Below are 21,868 nucleotides of genomic sequence, written 5' to 3' on the forward strand. Positions count from 1 at the left end.
CGCTCTGAATATTTTTCATTCTATCATTGTGAATTGATAACATAAAAAGAACATTTTCTGAAATACTTTAATTGATTCAATTTGTGAATATTCTTTTAAAAATATTTTGGGAATGTTTTAACTATGTTTTTTAAAATTTATTTGCCACTTAGGCAAAATACATATGCCCAAAAAAGCATATATGCTTACTATGTAACTACTATATTAATCTCTCTTCAAATTAGATAGATCTGGAGGTACTAAGCCTACAAGGGGTGTTTTGTATCTGTAGAAACTCTCATACATCGACATGGAGGTATAGAACACACAGCTCTGAGGCAGGATGCTTGTTTCACAGAATAGCCTATAACGTACATTTTCTACATTGAGCTAGGTTGTAGTCCTTGCCAAATAGCCCATCATTTTACTTTAACCTCTTACCAGTATGAGAAAATCAAATATGCGATGGAGAAAATAATTTTCTTTAAATTTAACTTCTCTCTTTTCTTTGTTAAAAGTTAGACCTTTAAAATTATAAATGCAGTATATGATTATTGTACAAATGCAAATAGTATACAGAGAGTAAAATGTGATAATTCCTCTTTATCCTCTGATAAAACCACTCCTCCCAGGTAAAAACTATTAACTTTATTTTACTAGACTTTATGTATTTACATCGGTATGGATGTATATGTACAAAAGGTATGGCACAGGCATCTCTTTATTTATACACATATGCATCTATGTAGTTGGGGGGAATATTAATTTTAGAAATTTAAGAGATACATAAAAGTACCAAAATTTTTTAAAGGAAGTAACAATTCCTCTCACATGCTACTACAGAGGAACACTTGTCCTCAATATTTTAAAAACATTCTAGAATTCTTGCAACTAATAAACACAGTAAATAAGAAAAATAAAATGTGATCATATTCTTCATGCTATTTTAAAATTTAAAATGTATTAAAGTTAACATGACATTTACATAATTGAGAAAAATTGAAATAAAGCCAAAGGAATCACAGAGCTTTAAATGAATGTTTCTTTACTCCAAAAGGTATTAATTCCTAAAGATAGATCTCACTAAGCATGAGGAAAAAAATGAAGATTATATGAAAGAAATATCAATAAAAACATTTTTCTTTTAAACTACATTTTCAAATTTATACAATATCTACTGGTTCTTTGCTGGGCAAAATAAAGAATTTTGTAAACTTAAATTCCCAACTTCCCTTCATTCCTTATTCCATTTTTTTAAGCCACACTAGTTTAATGTGGTTATGGTTCTGTAATTATAAGTACTACAACATATTTGATTATGGAGGAGCTCTCTGCTTTCTTGATCGCCCTGTGATTGCACTGGGTGAAGTCTCAGAACAAGTTCTACATAGGGGCTAGTTACAAATTTTCTCCATTCTCCTTTGAAAACATCCTGGATGGGACAGCCAAGGAGTTGCGGGTCCTGCGGCTGCTGCCACCTCCTGCATCAGTCTTGTCTTTCACATCAGCCTGTGAAAGATGGTCAATGCAATGATTGTTCTCAGCTAACTGGAAGCAGAAAGCCATGTGTTATTTAGTGACAAGCCTTGGGATTTGATGCGACTTCAACATGTCATAGAGAAACAACGTTGGCAAGTCATTTCAACCTTATATGAGGTCTTAAGTGTCAAACACTAAAAAGATTGAGAATTGGGACAAGGGTGCTAAACTAATGTTTTCTTGCAATATTTTAAGTATATATTTAAGAAATTAAACTTCTGGGCCATTCGCTAAAAACAAAAAAGGAATTTGAAAAATTATTTAGATACTCTGCCCTCAAGGAGGTGGAACTTAACTCCCTACAAGTTAGTATAGGCTGTGCATAGTGACCCCCTTCCAAAGAGTACAGTATGAAAAGGGGAAAAAGTATATACTTGACACTAACAAACACCACTTCGTAAGGTGAACAAGATCAACATTAACAGTGATAAATCATGTTGATAGTATATATCCTTGATGCGATGTGATAAAAACGACATTTTACCTCTATGATCTTCCTACCCAAAATTATAACCCAGTCTAACCATGAGAAAAAGATCAGTCAAACCAAATAAAGTGACAGTTCACAAAATAACTGACCAGTATTTTTCAAAACCATCAAGATCTCCAAAAACAAGTAAAGTCCCCAAAACTATCACAGCCAAAAGGAACCTGAGGAGACTTGCCAGCCTCAAAGAATGCGGCATTCTGGATGGGATCCTGATTCAGAAAAAGGATATTGGTAAAATAACTAAGAAAATATGAATTCAATATAGACTTTTATCAATAATAACATCAATATTTGTTTATTAATTGTGATAAACATACAAATGTAATAAACTGAGTATGGGGTATATGGGAAAATTCTGTACTTTTCTGTATAGCTTTTGCTATAACTCTAAAGCTATTTACAATTTTTTAAATGTTAAAAAATAAAAATAAACATGCATAGCACGTTTTTGTTGATGGGAATTATGTGTGCGTGTATTAGTGTATATTTCTAGTGAGACATCTGGAATGATTATAATATGCTAACTTTGGTAGTCCCTTGAACATTTATCTGTCTGTATTTTTCTATATTAATCATATATTACTTAAACAATGAACAAAATAAACCAATGTAAAATCACCTTTCTGTCCACTTCTAAGTAGCTCATTTTATTTACAAGCTTTGGAAATCTTACACATGAAGAAATTTCCTAACAAAACAGAAGATAGAGAAGTCAGGCGGATTCTTCTCATGTATGAGTCAGGCTCCTGGAAGCATTTCACTCTGTCGGCTCTGTGTCCTCAGCATGCCTGCTTTGTTCTCAGGTGCTTCCCGCACAGTCACAACATTGATGTCAGCATTAATTTCTTACATGGCAGTATGCTTTCTTAGTTATATTCAGTGGCATAGAGGAAAATATCTCCTCCAAACTTGGAAAAAGTTTTGAGTTAAGTCTGGTCATTGTGCCCATCCCTAACTAGTAATGTTCACCATCACACATTACAAATTGTTACTGGCCTTAAGCCAAGTTTCTTGAACCCGTCACTGTTAGAGGAGTTGGAAATGATGGGTTAGGTCTAATCAGGATCCACCTGGAACTGGGAATGGTGTCAATTAACCTGAAATGTGGGCTTCCTGGAGAAGACTAAAACAAAGATTATTATAAACCTCCTGAGAGAAAGTTTAAGAATGCAAATCGACACACCTGCCCAGGTTATTGATTCCCCTGGCTAAATGAAGTGGTAACAATAGACATCAATTACCCACAATCTACCTGCAATTTAGGATATTCAATAGCTTAGTTCTGGCCAATTGAGAAATATAAATGAATGGTATGATCCACAAATCTGGTAAATCTACATCCATAAAAAAGGAATAAGGGGCGGAACAAGAGGCCAGAAATATAAATTTGACAGATGCTCTTCATCAAAGCAGGAAACATCACAGGTGGGCAAAGAGAGTTCTCGCCTTACCACGTTGACCTTACCTTTTAAACTAGTACAGGGGTCAGCAAAAGATGGTAGCCTAAGGGCCATCCCAGAATGGATTCAGCTGAGAAGATAAGAATGGGCTTCAGTGTTTAAAATGGTTGCAATGCAGGCTGGGGAGAATCCCTCCAAGTGGGGACTCAAGCCCTACAACCCACCAAGAGAGGGTCCTTGACTCTACACAGGAAAGAATTCTGGAGCGAGCCAGAGTTAAAGACAAAGGAAAGTTTATTAGAGAAGAAATAACACTCCACAGACAGATATGGTCTCTTCTCAAAGTCAGAGAATGAGACCCCGAGCGTCTAATATATGTATTACTTTCTATGAAAAATTATTGATTATGGGGAGTAAAGGACAGAATGAATAGTTGAGTTTATCTTTAACTTGAGCGGAGTACAGTTTAAAGTCTTTGTTTTCCTGTTTTCCTCTATGGTATTGGTAAGCATTAAACAATAATCTCAGCAGGAATCTTTCTCTGTTCCCTAGGTTCCCCAAAGGTCAGGCCCTATGGCCGATCGACCAGGTTCTGAGTCTAACAGTACTTAACAGGTTCAAAATTCCACTTGTTTTAATATTTAATCAATCTGTGTTGTTCTCATGTCACCTTCTGTTACTGTTGGGGGCGATCTAAATCCGTCATTGGCCCGGTGGCATTGGAGAGCCTCAGTTCTTTCCACCAACCCAGTAAAGAATTCCAGGTCAGTGAAGTTTAGGAAAAAGTAAGCTTTATTGAAGTACAATTCAAGAGAGAAATGGACTACATCAGAGAGCTGCAGCCTGAGAGAGGCGGGGAGATTTGTCTAATATCTGGGCTGAGATAGGAGGTTACCAGGGTGGTGCTAGCTGATTGGGTGTGAGGTCATTTTGATTGACATTTGGCTGTTATATCACTTATTGTCAACTGCACATGACCTTACCCAGAATTCAGTCTATTATAATTAGATTAATGAACTTCTGGAAATATATATGATATTATAATGATAGTATAATGAGGCTGAGGTGAAAAGAAGGTCAATACAATCCTTACTGCACAAGCATTTGTGTCTGGCCTAAATTGGTAGCTATGTTGTGGCTTTTTGTTTCCTTGTACTTCAGGATGTAGGGGCATTGTTAATTGAAAAATGGATTTTTCTGGGAGGTCCTAGGGGTGACCTTTGGATTAGGTTGTCATTCTTGTTATTTCTATGGCTACAGAACTGGGCATTTGCTCCCATCACTCATGGCTATCTAACTGCCTAAGGCTTCCTGTATTAGTTAAAAAGAAGTCAAAAGAATAATATTTTATAACACATGGAAATTATATGAAATCTAAATTTCAGTGTCCATCTATAAATAATGTTTCATTGGCCACAGCCACACTCATTCATCTACACACATTTTGTCTGCGACTGCTTTTGCATTGCACGTTGGAAGAGTTGCTTAGTTGTGACAAAAACCATCTGATGTGAAAGCCAAAATATTTACTATCTGGCCTTTTACAGGAAGTTTCCCAATCCTTCACCTGGAGTCAGTCAAGGACTTTGCTACCTCCCTTAGAAAAGGACATAAGCCATCTTTCTAGCCAGATCTGTGCCCACCTTCATGAAGCGTCTCCCCCAGTGCCTTTGATTATCCTCCTGGGACTGCTGACAGGCAAATGGAGTTTCCCCCTAGAATGACTCTCTCAAAAGGCTCTGAATTAGGTCAGAACAGTATATTAACACACCCAACTAGATATTAGAAAATTATTTTCTTTTCCATTGTCCACTTCAAATTATTTCCAACAATGTTGTGCATACAGTTGTTAAAAAACAAAATTTAACTGAGTAAATTTGAAGAGCTAATTGGCTTTATTAAGTGACTCATGAATCGAGCAGTATCTCTTTAGCAACTAGAAGGGCATTCTGAAGAGGTGTACAAAATGGAAGGTTTTTATAGAAAGAAGGATGGGGCAGAGGAACTATTTACAAAAGAAGAGAAAGAATTATTTTTAGTCCAGGATAACTTCTTGGCGGGGGGGCGGGGTAGGATGGTAAGGGTTTTTATAATACAGATTGCCTCTTCTTTCTATGGGGAATGGAGAGGGCCCAGGAGACTGATTACCTTACTGGGGCTTGAGTAGAAAATTTCATAATAGTTGATTAAAACTGTATTTCTGGGAGAGGTTGAAACAGCGAATTGGTCAGGTATTAAAATTAGGTTTGCTATCATGGGCTTTAGCACAAGTGATGCCATTTTAGGCCTGCGATTTTCTCTTTTAACATCGCCTATCAGAATTTCTGCAGTGAGAGTGGCATTAAAGACATAGCTACCCTCTTTCAAAATTTAGAAATTTAAGAAGGCATCCCCAGTTACCAGGTTTAATTTAGGCGGCTTTCTTTCACATCTGACATATTTAAAATATTTTAGTTCTTCTGTAGCTTTTGACTCATGTTTCTGACACCCCAACACTGAATTGAGTGTGGGCTCCATCTAGTGACAGAGCATGCATACTCCTTTGTGAGTATTTTCAATCCTGTATCTTAAAAACTGTTTCTATTTTGCCGCTTGCTATGAAAACACTTAGGCTTAAAAATAGCCTGCCTCCTAGGGAAAGATTCTTCCTCTTAGGTAATTAACCAATGCAGAGCCAAAATAGAGACCATGTGGGGGTGGCGGGAGGGAGTGATACTCAAACCTGTGGACAAGTCCTTGAATCTAAAACGAGTCCTTTACAATTTGTTCCTTGGCTCTGTAATAATGAATGTTAACATTTTGAGCAGCATATGCTGGCTAACCAAGTGGTACCCTAACAGTTTTAAGCTTAAGATCTCATTAATTCTTTGAGTTTGAAAATAGGAAACACTGATATATCCATCAATGTATAAAAGGAATATAAAGTCTTTTTGTTTGTTTGTTTTGTTTTCTTTTCACTTTTCACAATTCTTACTTCTGTTGCATCTGCTTATGAGGGCCCTTGAGACCTGTCAGCATATGCTCTTGATCTCTTCCCTCCTGCAGTAGCTATGCTGGACATAGTTTAAAGCCCAAGTCAAGCTGAGCCTATGCTTAACTGATCCTAAGGCTGCTGGGCTGGCTAACCATCTGTACGTACTTTTCATGCGGCCAGTGCAGCTGTCACGCCCTGTGTAATCGGAATCTGCAGTGCTACGGGTCCCATGCTCTACCAGACTATGAATTGGGTGCTTGTGTTGCAAAGAAGCTGGAGCTACAGAATTCTCTATGAGAGTGGTAGGTGCAGGGAAACTGAATTTCTGAGCTGGAGTGCTGACTGTGTTGACAACCATGTAAAATAGTGGGGTTTTTCTGCGGGGGGAGGGGCTGTTAGAGCTACACAGCTTGTAGCGCCTGGGGCTGGAGGCAGCATCCTCACTAGATCAGTTAGTTCTCCAGCACAGTTTTGTGCATTATTCACTGCTATATCATCTCTAATCTTAGTTTTTCAGCACTTCTCATGATGCTATGTATTATTCAATATCCTCTGATAAATTCTGCTTAATTCAGCCAAAGCTAATTTGTTACTTATAACTAAAAATACTTACTGATATACCAAGTAATTATCCAGCCTTATTTAAAGAGAGGTAATTGTGAAAAGTCCATTTAAATAATTTGGAATTACTTCCAAGTCCAAATACTGTATAATGAATTCTCAGAATGATGATTAAGTTATTGTGTGATGTGATTCTTCCAAAAATTAAATGAAGCTATTTGTATGGTTAAACACATTCCCCTTTGAACATGTTTTTAAATTTACTGAATAGATCATACTTTTCACGTATCAGAAAGTCTGTTATTGAAAAATGGTGTTTTTATGTGAACCGCATTATTTTCTCTGCATCCTCCACAGCACCAAATTCAGTATTAAACACACACACACACACACACACACACACACACACACACACGCACACACATTATGTACTCTATTAATTTTTATTATTATTTTGGTTTTTGATTGTTTTGGAAATGTAAGCAGGAAGCACAATACCTGTGAACATATGATCTGTTATTTATGCCTATGAATGCTATTCAATTTGGTATCTTAGATAAATTAAATAGAAAAAAATAAAACATTTGCTATTGAATAAGTATTAAAATGTTTAAAGAAATTAAAATAATTTATGGCCAGTATTTGTAATTGGTAATTCTGGGATGATGTCTTAGAGATATTTTGGCTTTATATATTAGAAACATGCTTATGCAAAAATGAGATTTATTTTGAGAGAACAGAACTATCTTATGATGACGAAAAGTTAAAAAGTATACTAGGAATTCAGGATGGAAGTGAGGGAACTAGAGAATCCAGGTAATCATTCTTTGATTCTTTTTTTTGTTTGTTTCTTTCCTTCGAGGTAATATATTTCATTATAGCTGCTCTTTTGCATATCCTCCATTGTCTTTTCTCTAATTCAACTTTCCTGTTTCTCTACATACAAGTTCCTCAGCTACAGAATTTTTATCACCTCAGTACCAATCACCTACAGAGATCTGGTGCAAAATATCTGCCGACCTCAATTTACATTTTATTACAAGGAATTTGGCTAAAATTGAATCAAATGTCCATGCCTGGTGTAACCAATGTGGCATAAATGGTGCAGTCACATGTTTAAACACATCTCCCAGGAACCCTTCCGCACAAGATCTTTGGTACGGAAGATGTAGATCTCAGATAATCGTTGAGAACTATGCCAAAAATTGTTTTCCACATATAATAAAAGCAATCTCTTTAAAGAAACCAAAAAAGCTTTCATTTTGTTTTAGCACTTTGGTATTTAAAAAAAAATAGAAGGCAAAAATAACTCTTGTAATTCATAATGCTTATGAAGTAATGTTTAAATTATACTTCCTGTACAATTGCCAACTTGTGCTATACTTTTTATTTTGCTTCACTTACTTCATTTACTTTCTGTTCTTCCATTTCAGGAACACCTTGGGAAGTAATGATGAGGAAGAGGTGATGGATTGAAGTAGGTCTAACTTAAATACTAGGAAAGCTTTATTGTCATTTCCCCAGGAATCAGGAAAGTATCCTGGGGACCTCTGTCTCTATCACTTCAGGTTTCTATGAAAAATGTTCTCAATTCTCAAAATACTAGATCAATAGGTAGCACATTTAGGTATCCAAAGCAGTAAATGAGGATTTATTAATCTTAAAATTAAATAATGTGTCTCAAAATACATAATAGTAGTTTTAACATTTCCACCACCTTTATTAGGTGGTAACCATGTTCTAAGAGAAAAGCTAGACTCAAGAACTCATACATCAAGACTTTTTTTAATGGATGTGATCTAGCAAACATGAAGTGGTTAAGTTTTTACATCCACATAATTCTCTGCATTATCACACCAGGATAACCAATTAAAAGACACTTGGACATATACACTTTTCCTCTACTACTTTCTTTTTATGTGTTCTAAATATTGTATGTAGACAATCTAACTTATAGTATACTTTACAATATTTTTTATTCTGAAAATTCACAAATTAACAAGGTAAATAATTGTACATGAAAAACCTAAAGTTGGAGCAACTAGAAAACCTCTGAATGTATTATCCTGCCCCACTGTGCAGCATGTCAATATTCCCTACCTATTAGGACAGATGGAAAGAGACACCTCTCAAATTGACATCAGGTTCCAGTTTTATGTGTTGTGCTTACTGCTTTAGAGATTTTTTGCTTCCTACCTGGTTTATGTTTTCCCTAGGAAACACAAAGATAGTTTTTTTGTTTGTTTTTTTGTTTTTGTTTTTAAACATACATTCTAGCTGAAGATGAGAATAGGGTGAATATACTAACCCTCTGTTCTTTTCAAGTCCTGGAAATGTACCCTGGGAGCATGTAGTGAGCAGAAACAGAAGTAGAATCTCAGCGGAATTGAAAACAAAGCAATCAATCTCTACTGTGTCTTCTAGCCCTTCTTCTAAAGCTTAAAGATTTTTTTCAGCATTAAACCTTGAGATATTTTGAAAGTTTTATTTCAACCAAAGTCTGTAAACTTTAACTCGTTATAAATAGGTTTATCCCATTTCTCAGCCTCCACAACAAATAACCAGAAATGTATTTTTATAATCTAGCTCAAATTTTTTCTTCATTCATTAAGTACAAAAAGTTAGTTTTTTTTTTTTTGAAGGATCTCTAATTTTATAGTGCTATATGGGAGTTACAGGGAATCAAATACGAAGAAAACATAATCAAATACACACATGAATTACTTAAGAGAATATAGTCCCCCACCCCCCAAAAAAGCAATATGCAATTCTGAGTTTTTGCCTTTGTTCAGCATTTTGTATGTATTTTCAGGGACAAATAAAGCATATTTACTTGTATTCCTGATTTTTATCTTTAGTGATTCTTAAGAAGTCCCATCGATAAAGCACTGTCCTAAGCCCTAGGATATATTATACAATTTACTTCCCTTCAGAAAGGAAATTAAAATTTAATTCAGAGACAGGAAACAAATAAAGACAAATCAATTTTATGCTAGAGCTTTATAAGCACAGCAGTCTGGGAAATTCTGCCTTATGAATGAACCTAGTTTATCGTAACTTTGCTTTGCTTTTGGACCTTAATTCTCAGAGGGGCTTATAAGACATTCATTGATGTAGAACTATTTCCTACAGCAATTTTGCTTTCATGATTCTATTGTAAGACCAATGTATAGGAAGAAACAAAACTTGAAATATCAAATGTGTTATAAGCATAAGGCATAGGGCGAGACATCTGTTGTATTTTTCAGGGCTAGGTTTTGTTGTCGTTATTATATGTTTTAAAAAGTGTTTTTCCCACAAATATGCTGCCTTCCATCTGAAGGTTGCTTTTCGTTATTTACCCTTTAAAGATGTTATCACAGAGCTTCCTTGAGGTCCTGAGGCATGCATGTGCTCTAGCAGTGCTTCTCGAACTTGCCTAATAAGAATCACAAAGGGAGGTTTACTAAAATGCATATTCCTGCCTCTCTCCAAACCTAGAAACAGGGCCAACTTCTCCATTAGCCACAGAAGACACAGTTTCTAGGGTCCACAGTATATTTAGGATCCGAAGAAAATCAAAAGAAAAATTAAATAAATGTAACCCAGCTTGAATTATATTTGTCTTTATACTAACAATTGTAAAACATAAAGGTTACTATTTCTGTGGATAAAGAGATACACTGAAGGCAAAAGTGCCCAGGGCCCATAAAAGTCAGAATCTGGCCCATAAAAGTCAGAATCTGGCCATGCCCCAGGATCTCTAAGACAGGGGCCCAGAATCTTCATTTTAATAAGCACACACAATAAAGTTTTTGAACCAATGTCCTTCAGCAGTATTTTAATACTGTATCCTCTCTGGGTTCAGTCAGGGTTCAATTACGGATACGAAATCATTATGAGTATTATGGAATAAGGAATATACAGCAAGTCCTTAAATAACATTCTTTCCTTCAATGTCATTTCATTATAACGTTGATGAGAAAAAAATTACCGATCTAGCCGGGGCCACTGTCTCACAATCTCCTCATGTCTGAGTGGGTTTTCTCCAGGTGCTCAGTTTCCTCCCACACCCCCAAGCTGCGCAGTGAAAGGAATGAGCACGTCTACGTTATCCCAGTCTGAGTGAGTGTGGGCGTGGGTGCACTCTGCGATGTAAAGGTGTCCTGTCCAGGGTGGGTCCTCCTTGTGCCCTGAGCGGCCCAGAGAGGCTCCAGTCACCCACAGCTCTGAACTGAAATCAGCAGGTTGGAAAATAATCTTATTTATTTTCATTCATCTTTCTTAAATGCATGTATAGCTCACATTTATTTTGATATTTAATATTGAGTGTTTGGAGTCATTGTTAAGAACTTCAGCGATGTTTTTGTGACCAGAATATGCCATAAGAACTTAACTCTTGTTTATATAATTAGCAGATGGGGAAATTGGTTTTGTTATAAGTCATTTAGCTTAAAGTTGAAGTTTCCTAGAACCTATCGAAGGTGTTAAGTGAGGACTTCCTGTATTAGAGGGCTAGATCTTATGCAATTGTGAAAGGCCTGGAGAAACAGGCCTGGAAAAGGGATTTAGAGGCCAGCTCTCGAGTCAGGGTGTGGCTGGAAGGGTGTTAGCTGGTGGAGGAATCTGGGAAGGCAGCTTGTCCAGCTGAGGGAGTAGGAACAGGGCAGGCAAAGGGGAGCCAGAAGTCTCTGCAGGGCTATTACCTCTGCACCTGTCGAGATGGGATGTGGGGTTGGGGTTACTTTTTGTTACCAGGCCTGCAGCCTGGCAGAAGAGTGGAACATCTAACAAGGGACAGCAAGGCAAGTTTGAATGCATCAGCCAGCACCTCTAATTTGAAGTCTCACCATGGCTAACTGGATGACCTTAGCAAAGTAATGACTGCTTCTTCACTCCCACCTTCTGAATCTCCCACAGGTCCCTCCCTACACTAACACTAACCTGGAAACACGTAAAAGAATTCTTGGGAAAATAGTTCCAGCTGAACTGAGGAAGCTACAAATGGCTACATCTTCTTCATTCAGATGATAGGTCACGTCACCTGAGACAGATTTATCCTATTCCCCATGATTCCAGTCATTTCTCTCCTACCCTCTCACTTACCAGCTCTATGACCTGGCAGAGGTTATGTAACCTTCAGGAACCTTACCTTCCTCTTACAAAAACAGATAAAGAGTATCTACCTCAAAAGATTATTGTGCAAGCCTAAGGAGATCAATAAGGTGGGGAGTTTTACCTCAGCATCAAGCTCATGGTAAGTGCTTAAAAAATGTTAGTTACTATTATTATTATTAATACAGTAAACCACAATTCAAGTGAGTGACGTAATATAGCTATGAAAGTAGTTTTAAATTTGCATCAAATAACAGTGTTTTTGTGGTCTTAAGAATTGAATACCCAGAGAGAAGATTCAGACTACCTAAAAGCAATGACCATTATATAGCTAACTTTGTAACAGCTGCTTTGAAAGCCTATAGAAATCATGGAGGTAATAACTTCAATGGGCTGAGGGAAAATAACTGTCGAACTAGAACTCTATAACTACAAAACTATCTATCAAAAGTAAATGCAAGATACGTTTCACACATAAGAGATTTATTACTAATAAACTTTTCTTAATGGAAATTCTAAAATGTATATTTAAGTGGAATTAAAAATAATTCTAGAAAACCAACATGTAAGAATGAATAATAAGCAAAGATATAAAATGTAACTAAATCTAAATATTAACTCTTAAATACATATTAATACTTTTAGTAACTGAGTCCTTCTGATATACTTTTCCACTGAACAAGATTCATGAGTGTTTCTGTGACTTTTTTTGAGTCTTTGCTGTATAGCAAACAAAATGGAGCTGTCAAGCTTCAGATGGGGCCTCTCTCTTACGTGGTTGCAAAAGATTCCAAAGCTGACATCTGAATGTGATGCTATGACAAGCATATTATACATTGATTAAAAGTCAAAATAATAACGCTCGGACTAGTACAAGTCTAGCGTCTAAATCGAAACAAGATTCTAAGTTTCGGTATTTTTTTAACCATTACAATTTTTCAGAGACTAGACTTTTAAAGTTTATGCAGAAGTTACTAGGTATCTTCCAGTATATATTCTTTCTTTTTTTGGTGGAGGCAGAGTTCTTTATTTTTAATTGGTCGCATAGCCACCCAGAATCAAGTCTACATTTTCCAGTCTGTCTGGTAGCTAGCCATAGTTCTGAGATTAAATTATGACCAGTGAGATACATTGAAAGGTAATGGGTGCAAATTTCAAAATGTACATTTAAGAGGTAGTATTGTGCTGCTCATTGCCTGCCACACCCACTTTTTCTAAGGTTAGACTGTGAATTCGGTGGTGAGTTGTTTTGGACCCTGAGGAAAAGGAGCCCACCCTTGGGGATGGCAGAGCAACAAGAGGGAAGGAGCCTGGGTCTCTGACACTGCAAAGCAAGCACTTCATCAGCCTGGACTTTTATGCATGTTTAAGTCTTTGTGATTTTGTATCTGTTATACTAAGTTGAACTGTATATATGAGCTTAATAATAGAGTAACTATAAAAAATACAGATATAAACTTAAAGACACATTGAAATTCTTTATTGTAAACACAACTTTGTCTTTACATTTCTTGAAAACACTATTAACTATTTCTTATGCTGTAAATATTTCAGTGATTTTTAAATACTACTTTCTATTTCAGAAGACAATATTATGATTATGAAAGCACTAGAAAAATTTCTAAGGGATTTTCGATAATAATACTTTCATTTGTAAAGTAAGTGTCCTTCAGAACAAAAAAAAGTCTATCTTTAAGACTAAATTTCTGTGCCCTATCCAACTGTACAGGTAATTTTAAATAGTAACAAAATAATAGAGAATGTTTTATTTTGGTTTTAATTTTAACAAAACTATAAAGGAACCTCAGAGCAAAGACAGCTAACATATCTAATCACTTCATTTTAATGAAGAAAACTTTGACAAAAATAGCTGATCATTTCTTTTGTCTAGACAAAAATCACTTTGTAGAATACATAAAGCTAAGCTTTTTAAAATATTAAGAATTGATTAAATTACACAATATTTAAGCCTACCTTTCATGTGACACTAAATTCTATCACATATTTCTTTCCTTTAGTAATTAATTTTGGATTACGATATTTGAGCCACATGTTACGCTTCCTGTTTCATATATAAATTATTTACATTCTTTCTTCTCTTAAAACACTAATGACTAAGAATTACAATAAAAAAATACTAACCCTACAGATTTAAAAAATCAGTTGTCAAAAATCTGAAAATATATATTTTTGTAGATTTAACTTGACTAAATCTAAATGCATACATTTAAATCTAAATGCATACATTTCAAAAATTATAAAATGTACTAGAATTAAATATGTGGTTGTATTAACCATTTTATACAAATTTTATTTGCTAGTTTTGTTTTGAGTGCAGGATTAGATCTGTGCTTTATGTTCTTAATATTTATATTTAATAAATCAGCTCTATCCCAAGAATAAAAATTTCAATACTTTAATTTTCATAAGTAAAATTTAGCCATACAGATATTTTAATAAAAAAAACCTTCTGCTTCTCTCCTAACAAAAATTTTCTTTTGAAATCATTATTTATGAGCAAAACTTTAGAGCATATTCCCCCAAATTTGAAGACAAAATTGTTTTCCAACTGCTCTGCTTTGGAAAAAAGTAGACAAGTGTAAATGATTTACATATAAAACACAAAACTTAAGAAAGTACATATAGAGTTTTTTCTATAGTGTAATTCTGAAATAAATTTCTCTATTACAGGATATCTTAAAGAGATAAGGGGTAATAATCCTCAAATCTTCTATTGTGAGAATAATGGAAACTGACATTGTGACATATATGGGGAAACATAAAAAGTGAGAATAGTTTAATCCAAAATATGGTAAGTATAATATTTAATTTTCCTTTCAAACACTACAGTTTATTGGTTTAAAAATATAGAAAATACAAAAAAGACAATTAGTTATAACATCACTATCTAGAGATAACATTAATATTTTGATATATATCTATTCTGTTGTTTATTCTGAACATATAAGCTTATATATCTATATCATGCACATAACTTTATTATAATAGTAAATTTATATTATATTCATACTTTGGTAGACTGACCACTTTCATATATTTTAAATAGGTTTATTAATAACTTATTTATTTCATAAAACTTTTGTAACTATTCTTTATTTTGGAAGCATTCAAGAAGCAATTATCTTGTTAATTACTATTAACAGGAAGCAAGTTGAAGATGGCAGTTGAGACATTATTTATTCAATATCTTACCTCATCTTCTTTCAAAAGTATAGAGCAGTAAACATGTGATATTTTTACCCTATTGATGAAAATAAAGTTATTAAGCCGTTTGTTCTGCTCCTTTGTAAATTAGACATAAAAATGATTTCAATATGTTAGTATACAGAACATCTTAGAACTTAAATTGTGATGATACCCAAACTTTGTAGCCTGCTTTAAAGGAGCAGGTATAGACTAATATGTAACACATCATTATAATTGAGAAAATGCTACTATTGGTACATATAATGTATTTTGGAAGCGCTTACTAATCCTTACTAAAAATATGCATGTATCAGTCCCCATACACATACACCTCATTGAGAATATTAGGTATTTATAAGAATCACTCACTTTTTTGGTCTGTTTTTATGTTTGCATTTTCTTATGGTTTTCTGGTTAACAGGTAAATAATCTTTTGAGATTTTTAATTTATTTTTTAAAACTTTAGTTTCTATTCTGTGAAACAGATTTGGAGAAAGTACTATACTTTAATGCCATTTAAATAATTAAAACATAATTTTTCCTTATAAAGCAAAGATATTTTGTAGAATACATTAAAAAAGGCAAATAGATACTAGTTCCTTTGGATTATCTTACAAAATATTTGACTGCATATTTTTGGCATAGTAATCTGCCAATTACATAAACTTTAGCCAAAGTTTCCCGATTAAAAAAAAAGCATTATACAGTTGCATTGCTGAGTCTGACAACAGATTACGCTTGTGAAAGAGAAATATCTATAAGTATAATTTTAAATTTTAATACCAATACTTATCTCTTTATATAGTCCAAGTAATAAAAAATGTAAGGTTGTTTAATAGGTCAGTGATACAACAAATACATACTTTATCATAATTTTATATCATAAAGTTTCCTATTGTAATATATAATTGACAGTGTCTCCTTATCAATTTTTTAAATGTAAAATATTCTTGCTTTCTCATTCCTGCATAATCTACCCTATTTGAATATTTATAGAATGAATAGTACTGGGATAGTGTTCTCCAGGATGACTAGTCATTCCTAAAATCTCTCCATTGCTCCTTTTCTTATTCTAAGAAAACGTGAAGTTTTAATGAGCAAGCTGTTCTACACTGTCAAAACTCTTACTTTATATGTTTTACAAATTTTTTAAGTAAAATATTTTCCATGCCAACACTCTCTGTAAGCCTTTCTTGACAAAGTAGTATATTTTTAAGTTACTTCTGATTATATGTATAGCACCAAAGATCAAACACTTACATGGTATAAATATTTACTCATTGACCAAAATGTGTTTTACTATTAAAGTACCTCTCAGTTTACTATAGTCTACATGTTCAGTTAGTCATACCTTGGCTTCCAGTGGGTCATGGCAGGGGTTCAGTAAAGGGAAAGAATAAAGACAGGACAAGAACAAAACATAGTCATACCAATGAGACAGACAAACTGAGCAGCAAATTCTCCCACCTTGGCATGTCACATATGGTTTAGGGCAATAGCAGCTAGTTGTTGCAGCAGATTTTAGGGAATTCTATAGAACAACTGGCTGTGACTAGAAGCTGGCCTTAGAGAAGTCTGTCAACAGTGAGATTTCCATTCAACAATCTGAGGTTTAATGATGGGAAGATTCCAAATCCTTGGAGAAAACTGTCAGAAAAAAAATGTAGACACCTAACGCTAATTGGAATTCCTAGATTGGCAATTTAAGTAATTACTAAAAACGGAACTAGGAAGCAAGGAAGGTTTTTTGGGAGTCTAATTAATGACCAAAGGCAATACAATTTACTGATTGTTGAGGTTTAAATCCTGGCTCTTTAAACTCTTCTTAGCCTTTTGTAAAATGGAGATAATACTATTACCTATTCCATAAGGCTGTTATGAGGATTAAATGAGAATATGACTGTAAAGTAAGTTTCTTACTTTACAGTCATTTTCTTACTTTACAGTCAAGTTTCTTACTTTACAGCTTCATTTCTGTCATTCAAGAAATATTAAATAAGTATTAGCAGTGATTATTGTGACGAGATAATCAATCACGTTTCTCTTTTTCTCTTTGCGATCCCCCTTTCCCTCTACTTCACTGAGGTAGCCACAGTCTTTAGTATTTCATATCCTCGGGGGATGTTGCATTGCAGGCCAAAGTGAAAGCCATTTAAAAAAAAATTTCTCGACATTTGATGTGTAAAGCCTTGAGATGAAGGAATTAGGTGAAATGCTCATGAGTGTAAATAGAGGAGAAAAGAAAAAAAATCGAAAGATCAAGCGAAAAGACAAAGGTATTTCCTCTTATCTAACAAAAGGTGAGAAGACACCAAAGGTAAAGTTTCTAAGGAGAGACTGTGGATGTTGAATGATAAACATCAGAATACCAGCCTCAGGACAGTATTCTTACTCCAAGCAAACCATGAAAACAAAATTTCTAGATCTGAAGAACCTCTTCACACTTAGGAACATTTTAAACTGTAACTACTATGGTTCAAATGGTACAAGAGTCTGGTTTCCTTCACTAAGATGTTGAGAGAGAATAGGGCCCTAACAATGACTGAATTAGAATTTCCCATCAGCTATCGATGGAAGCATAGAATCCATTTGATTATTTTTTTTAAAAAAGGTTAAAATGGCTCTTTCCTATATACTTGAATTTTTAAATTGTGATTCATATGCTCTACATTATAAACATTAGCACACTTGTATGAATGAGATTAATAATATTGGAGATCATATGCTCTACATTATAAACATTAGCACACATGTATGAGTGAGATTAATAATATTGGAGATTATATAATATAATAATATTGGAGATTAGTAATATCATGAGACTTCTGAAACTTTATACTTAACCCTGTTGTACAGAGTTAACTTAAATGAATACCTTATAGATCAGGTAATATTTCACTTCTGGAATTAGCATAAAGATAAGCCCACAGGACAAGACACACTGACCAACTTTTTGGTAGGAAAAGAAATGTTGTCTGAGCTTTTAACATGTGCTTTAAGGAGTTCTCTTACTTTACAGAATAAGAGTCCTAGTTTATTTCTAAGCATTTACAAAAAAATTAAATATTATTTGACGCAAATATCAGTTTAATTTTCAGTGATGATTTTATACTATAGTTATCAATATTAAAATTAACCCAAGTAATGTAACCACTGTTTTTACTTGGAAATACTTATCAGGTGTACTTACCTCTACAAAAGTTAAATTTGTAGAATTTCCATTCCTAGAAATTGCTTTGAATGGCCTTTAAGAACACAGAACAAAACTTGAATAACACATAGTTATGTTCGTGGATTAATCAGAAGGTGGGGACATCTCCGAAGGAGACAAAACAAAAACAACAAAAGTATAGAAAAGGAGATTGAACCTGAAACTGGAGCCTGCCTATTAACACCCAAAGAGTGTGTTTCCTCTCACGGTTAATGCCATCAGTGCTGGAGTCAGGTGACTCGTGATGGGCTATTTGCAAAGTACAAGTCTTTAGACTCTTTAATTAAAGCCAGGACCCTAAAAGGTAGATAAATTGGTTTTAGTTGGTAGTTACTATGACATCTGAGAGGAAGGAATGTATATCTACTGTGGAAGAGTACTAATGAAGTTCAATTAAATATAAACCTATAATCAAAGAGCACTAAACTCACAAGAAAACAAGTGAATTTGAATGAGATTAGGCAGAAAAAGGTATTAAATTTAGGAGCCCCAAGAATTTCAGCTATTGGAATTGTAGGGGAAGCAAAACTTTACCTTCTTAGGATTCTCAGAGAGGCCTGAGAATTTAATTGACATAAAACAAATTAACAGGAAAAAAACATGCAAATATAAGTTTTATGTGTCTTAAGGAAAGGGAAACCCAAAGAAGTGACAAAATCTAAAAACTTTCATATGAGTTTGAAGAAAAGGCAGGCGATTGTGGAAATGTAACTAAAATACATTTGAGAAGGTTAATGGAAGATAAGAATTACTTTAACAAGGTATGTTTGTATGGAATTCTCTAGGCTTTCACTCCCTGTCAAAGAATGTTTTTTTTCTCCTGGTATAGAGAAGGCAGCTTTCACATGGGAGTTTTATCTACTGTTCCAGGAAGAAAACAGGAGGTTAGAATGTCCTTGCATCTGCTGTTCTTCAAGCACCTTTAACTCAAAATAATGCTAAACTAGTATATTTTGAGATAGCATATTCTGCTACCTTTCAGAATCATATATAAAATGTAAAATAACTATGTGTGAAATGTGTAGATAAAAAACAAAGTCGCAGAAAGGAAAAACTAATAGGAAGCTGTTCAAAATGAAATTTAGAAGCTGTTCAAAAGGAAATTTAGAAGAACCAAAATAAAAATATATAATTAAAATAATAATTGTTTAAAAATATATGGTTTGAACTGTGGATTAGTCAAAACTGAAGAGAGACTGGTACACGAGAAAACAGAACTGAAATGACAATATCACACAAAGAAGCAAGAGAATTTAAAAAATAAAAACAAGATTAAGCTATTTTGAGAATAGAAGACCTGACATATATCTAATTCGAATCTCAGAAGGACAAAATAAAAAAATGAAAGAGAGGAAGTATCTCAAGAAATGACCACTGAATGGTTTCTATTACTGCTGAAAAATAAAGTAAGAAGTAACTAATACTAAAAATTATTATAGGGAAACACAAAATGAAAAAAAAAGATCTTAAAAAATACTAGAGAGAAAGCACTGAATGAATTATTCTTCACATTTCATGGGATGTTTTTATTATACTTACATTACATTTTAAATTATACATATAAAACATATATAATATATAATTTTATCATTTTTATTATATAAAAAATCAAATGCAAGTCTCCTCTCTTTTTGTTTGTTTATTTTACTTTTTAGCCTGAATCCCTACTTTTGTTCTATTCCCTACCATATCCAGGGTCTTATAAATTTAATGCATGTCCTGTATTTAAATATATTTTGGTAAAATGTTAACTAATGACAAGGATGTAGATCAATGGGAACTCTTATACACTGTTGGAAAACATTGGAAATCAATTGGGCACGATCTTGTAAGATTAAACATCCGCATACCAAATGATCCAGAAATTCTGTTTCTAATCTTATACATGACCCACCAGTAGACAAGAACATTTCTAACAGTGCTATCAAGAATAAGAATTTGGAAGCAATTATTATACCTATTTTCAGAAGAATGACTATTATAAGCAGTAAAAATGAATGAACAAAAGCTACAGATACTATTTTGTATGAAATGTGGAAAGAATTATGAGTGGAAAAAGGAAGTCACGATGACAACATGTACTATAATACCACTTTAGAGAACTCAGAAATAAAGTAATTACATGTTACCTAGAGTTTTATGATAAAAATAAAAATATGGCATGGAAATGATAAATATAAAATTCTAGATAGTGGCTCCTAGGTTGGTTGTTTGCAGAAGAGGAAGACACTGATGGAAGGAAAGTGTGTTAGAAATGCTCTAGACCTTAATTTGGGTGGTGAGTTTGAGACGAGATGTTTATTTTGTTATTAAGCTTTATAGTTGTCAGATGTGATTTTATATATGTCTAAATGCATGTATATAAAATACAATATGTATGATATTTGTGTCAAACATTACCTAATAATGTTTTTAAGTTCTTAATTAAAAGTCAATTTATATTGTTTAAGAATTTCATTTACAGAAAGAGACTTTGTACTACATTTAATTTATTAATTATGGCTTCATGGACATTTTGTCTTTATTAACAAGGTTCTATTTTCTGTTACTCAACTTCATTGAAGTTAATTGATATTTTACCATCTCATGCTGTATATTATTTGTGAATAGATAAATATGAAACATTGGTATTTGAGCAACAGTTTTTTCTGCTTCTTCCTGCTTAACTAATTTTTGGTTATATGTGCTATAATGTGCCACCCAGACAAACCAAGTTGCATTAAGTGCTTTCAGGTTAACTTATATCTCTGCATTTTTGCATAGACTATATTTCTCACACATAGAAATGGAATTTTGTTTCATACAACTAAGCTTAATGAATACTGATTCAACAGCTCATTGCCACAGAATGTATACAATATTTAGGATGTCATGATTATGATTTATCTTGTCTAAGCAGTGCAGTGAAATCTAATCACATCTTGTGTCTTTTACTCTACGTAAATCAACCAGGAGTAAGTAAAGTCACCAGACATACGTGTACTTTGCTGTTATTATCTAAGTCAAATTTCACAAACAGTTTTTCTGAGCACATGAGTGAATCAAATGGAGTGCCCTGTCTCTAAGACTATCTAGAGGAACAGGTTCTGAAATAAGTAACAATTAAGCAAGATCAAGGTACCAATAACAGATGTACTAAAAAAGGAGAAATGTGATCAAAGCAAAGAGGATCATTCTAACTAGGTCAGGAGCCTGGTGAGATAGCAAGTGGAGAACTTGAGAAATGAGCTAGATTTGAAGTGGGTGTTAAATAACATTAATGGGTAAAGAAGATAAGGGGAAGGGAGAGTTAGGGGAATCTGAAGTGATGAGGAGACTGTAGTTCTCAGAAAACAGTGAAGCAAAGAAAGTAGTTTTCCAAGTTAAAGCTTTCTTTATTGTTTCAGTCTCTTACCTCCTCTACAATCTCTCTT

The 21,868-nt window shown here is 33.9% G+C and overlaps 1 pseudogene; it reads left to right on the top strand.

The window, feature by feature from the left end:
• Window positions 1-2,043: 2,043 nt before the first annotated feature.
• The window catches only part of LOC111742014, a 143,923-nt pseudogene continuing 124,098 nt past the window's right edge, over window positions 2,044-21,868 (top strand).

The sequence above is a fragment of the Pteropus vampyrus genome, unplaced genomic scaffold (genome assembly GCF_000151845.1).
Source record: "Pteropus vampyrus isolate Shadow unplaced genomic scaffold, Pvam_2.0 Scaffold4, whole genome shotgun sequence".
NCBI lineage: Eukaryota > Metazoa > Chordata > Mammalia > Chiroptera > Pteropodidae > Pteropus > Pteropus vampyrus.